At 35.7% G+C, this 4180-nt stretch overlaps 1 non-coding gene across 1 annotated transcript; it reads right to left on the bottom strand.

Annotated features, from left to right (window-relative positions):
* Window positions 1–3827: 3827 nt before the first annotated feature.
* On the bottom strand, window positions 3828–3934 carry LOC140894040 (small nucleolar RNA R71). Its single transcript, XR_012153594.1, has one exon. It is a non-coding gene; the product is annotated as a small nucleolar RNA R71 (small nucleolar RNA).
* Window positions 3935–4180: the final 246 nt, after the last annotated feature.

The raw sequence follows: 4180 nt of genomic DNA, 5'->3' as shown, positions 1-4180 counted from the left end.
TATCCGCTTGGAATCATTGAAGATGCTTTGGTAAAAATAGATAAATTTATTTTTCCTACGGATTTTGTTGTGCTAGATATGGAGGAGGATGCAAATATGCCATTGATTTTGGGGAGACCGTTCTTGGCAACTGCTGAAGCCAAGATTGATGTGAAGAAATGTGAGTTGACGATGAGAGTTGATGGTGAGAAGGTGATCTTTAATGTTTATAAGGAGGTTAAAAATTCATCCATGGAAAAAGTGTTCATGATTGAACAATCAAAGAAGATGGAATGTTGCTGCAAAGTTATTAGTGCTGTAGAATTGCCAAGAGAGAATGATCCGAAGGTAGCAAAGAAGAAAAAGAGAAAGAAAGCAAAGATCAAGAAGATTGTTGAATATGTTTAGAGGGTGAAAGAAAAGGAAAATACCCTCAACAAAACGGAACCGGGCTAGAATTGGAATAAAGTCGGGCTATGGACTATAAACTAAGCGCTTCTTGGGAGGCAACCCAAGCTAGTTGTTTTTTGCGTTTTTTTTATTTTCTTTTAGTTGTTTTTGTTTTTATTTTTATCATGAGAAAACTAGACATTAATAATGATTTTGAATTGTATAGGTTAAAAAGTATGGAGCTGAAAGAGTTTAGGAACCACCCCTGATTAAGAGTTTTGAGTGATTAAGATGGTGCTGAGTACTGACGCTTGGTGCCTAAGGTATGTGTCCCTTGTTTTTAATGAATGTTGTACATTGAGGACAATGCACAATTTAAGTTTGGAGGGGTGTTTAAAAATTGTGAAAATTTGAAATTTTTTATGAGTTAGTTGGAGTTGAAGGCATGATGTTGTAATTGTGTTGGCTATGATGAAAATAAATTTTGTGTGCTGAAAAAGTTTATGTTAGCTATATTTAATCTTGAGTTCTCACATTTATGCACGAATGCCATGATTTTCGATACTCCTAGCAATTAGAAAAAAATTATGTGGATTTGTGATGTGGATTAGAGGATTTGATTCTTAACTCTTGTGATTTTTATTTGAAACTGAGGTAGATTTTTAAGATCACAGAAGTGATTTAGGCGTTTTTTTTTCGAATCTATTGAGTTTTTTTTAGCCATTCTATATTCATGAAAAATCCAAAACAAATTGAGTAGCTAAAAAGTTCAAAGAAAAGTAATGGCGGAGAAAGTAAGGTGAGGGGAGGCCTTGAAAAGAAAAAAAAAATGGATTGAAATTTTAGTCCAAATACAAGGCATAAAGATGGAGATGTATGGAGTAGAAGAAAGCCAAAACTAATGTCTGGTAATGCAAATAAAAATTTTTTTAGCTACTCATAATCCTGCACAAATTGAAAATATTCAATTCCCTTTGCTTTGCATCATGAGTCCTTGTTTGCATTGATATATATATGGATGCTTATCTCCTGCTGATTATGCTTGAGCCTAATGTTAACCAAAAAAATCCTGTTGATCTGTGTGAGTAAAATTTGAACTTGGTTGAGAGTATTTTGAAACTTGAGGGCGGAGTTAATGATTTTATGAAGCTTACGGATTGCATGATTTTACCGAAATTTAGGTGGGTAGATGAGATTGGCAAATCACACACACACGAGAACTCATGAGAAAATTAGCGGGCATGTGTATTGAATCTTGAAATGTAAAAATTCAGAGGTCGACTATATTGCTCATTACTGTTTTGCTCGGGACTAGCAAAAGTCTAAGTTTGGGGGGATTTGATAAGTGCATTTTATTCACTTCATTTATATATGATTTGACTTGGATTTTGTGATGTATCGAGTGAATATTATGCGTATTTGTTATTTTTTTTGTGAGTTGCAAGGATTTGAAGAAAAGTAGCAAGAAGAAGCGGAAAGCCGAATTACAGGACAGCAAACTTCAGAAAATTACTGGGAATGTTACAGAGATCTAAATCCAATCTTCACTGTTCAAATTGAATTTTAGGATGTTTTAAAGTTGCTGTCAAAATTTCAGCTCGATCCAACGGCTAGAACTTAAGTTATAATTTTTACAAAAATGCTGCGCAGATGGTGAAATGGAAGAACAAGTAGCGCCCCAGCTCTAGTTTTCCAGCGCTCCAGCGCCCGTAAATTCATGTCCAGAGCGCCCCAGCGCCGTCTTTTGAGCGCCCAGCACTATACGTCCGTCATTGAATAATAAAATACGAAACTTGAGCGCCCCAGCGCCGAATTATTAGTGCTCCAGCGCTGCGCAGTCTCCAAAAATATGGAAAGTCTTTAATCGAGTTTTAAAAGGGATTTTATGAATTATTCTGGAAGATACGAGGGTTTAGAGAGTTTTCAGAGCATAGAGACGGCTATTGAGAGTTTTGAACTGCACAAGAGCTCGAGAATTTGATACGAAGACAGAAGACGGCGGCATCCGGCGATGGAAAAGCTTAATTTTAATTCGTTCTAGTTTTCCTTTAAACTCTATTTTTCTAGTTTGATGGATTATTTGAAGAACAAGTTTTTTTTGATCTTTGAATTTGTTATGAACTAATTTCTTAGTCTAGAGGTAGACGGATCTTGACTGGAAACCATGATTGAGATATTTTGATTTATATATTTGAATTCTTCGCACAGTTTATTTTTGTTTTCCTAATTTTAATGCTTTCAATTTACTGGCCATAGATTGAATGATAATTTATTTAGAATCTATCACTCGAGAGAGGAGATTTTGAATACGACATAGGAAAATACATCTTTGATGTTTATATTGTTCGAGAGGCATATAACTCCATAGAAGTCATTAGAAGAATTCTTGTGCTATTTACCGGATTTAATAATTGAACTTTGATAGAGATATTGAGTTTGATATTGAATACTAATTTCTGCTTGACACTCGAGAGAGGTAGTAGAAAATAATAGGGATTCTTGGCTAATAAACTAGAAGAATTGATAATTAAACAATCATTAAAAATAAATTGTGGTGGACAATCAAGTGAAGTCGAACCTCTAGCATTCATCGCTTATTGAATTTTCATCTCGTGAACTCGTGGTTATTTAGTTTTGTTTCTTGCAAATTTTAGTTTTATAAAAATCCAACCAATTTCGTAGCTCTACATAGGATTAGGATTTTATTAGTTGCAAATATTTGATATAATATCATTTATTCATTCTCCGTGGAATCGACTTGGACTTAATTCCTGTATTATAACTTGACATCGTGCGCTTGCGAGCGAAAAACACGCAACAAGTTTTTGGCGCCATTGCCGGGGAATGAATTTTATTTGATTTATATTAAATTGTGCCAATTGGTCTTAATTTTTATTTAGAGCATTTTATTTTATTTTGTTGGTTCTAATTTTAAATCTTTCCTATCTATTCAGTTTATGAAAAAAAGCCAAAGTTACGACTCACTGCTCTTTGATCCGGAAATCGAGAAAACTGTTAAAGCTTTGAGAAAAGCTAGAAGAGAAGAGTTGCAACAAATGGCTGAAGAAAGGGAAAGAGCTGTCAATAATGCTCCGGTGCCGATCAGTGATCACTTTCGACCAGTGATCAATACTCACTATTCTGGGATAGCTCGGTAGAATATCACGGCAAATAATTTTGAGTTGAAGCCAGCTCTGATTAATATGGTGCAGCAGAATCAGTTCAGGGGTGCAGCTACTGAAGATCCAAATTTGCATCTGCGTACTTTTCTAGAGATTGCTGACACAGTGAAGATTCATGGTGTTACTGAGGACACCATCAGACTACGATTGTTCACATTCTCTCTTAGGGACAATGCTCGTAGTTGGTTGCAGTCACTACCTCTTGGGAGTATCACTACATGGGAAGACATGGCATCCAAATTTCTGGCTAAGTACTTTCCTCCTGCCAAGTCTTCCCTGCTGAAAATTGAGATCACTACTTTCAAACAGCAAGATTTTGAGCAGCTTTATGAAGCTTGGGAGCGGTACAAGGAGTTTCTTAGGAAGTGTCCAAACCATAATTTTCCGGATTGGGAACAGATTGAGTTATTCTACAATGGTTTGAATGGCCCAACGAGGATTTCTGTGGATGCTGCAGCTGTAGGTTCAATATTTTCTAAATTTCCTCAACAGACTTATGAGATTCTTGAGCAAATGACTATTAACAGTTATCAGTGGCCGAGTGAATGATCTGTAATAAGGAAGTCTGCTGGAATTCATGAGGTTGATGCATTCACTGCTTTGACTGCTCAGATGGCTACTATTTCTAC

The sequence above is a fragment of the Henckelia pumila genome, chromosome 3 (genome assembly GCF_033568475.1).
Source record: "Henckelia pumila isolate YLH828 chromosome 3, ASM3356847v2, whole genome shotgun sequence".
Taxonomy (NCBI): Eukaryota; Viridiplantae; Streptophyta; class Magnoliopsida; order Lamiales; family Gesneriaceae; genus Henckelia; species Henckelia pumila.
Note: the sequence above shows the minus strand (reverse complement) of the source record. Positions and strands in the feature narration are given on the sequence as shown.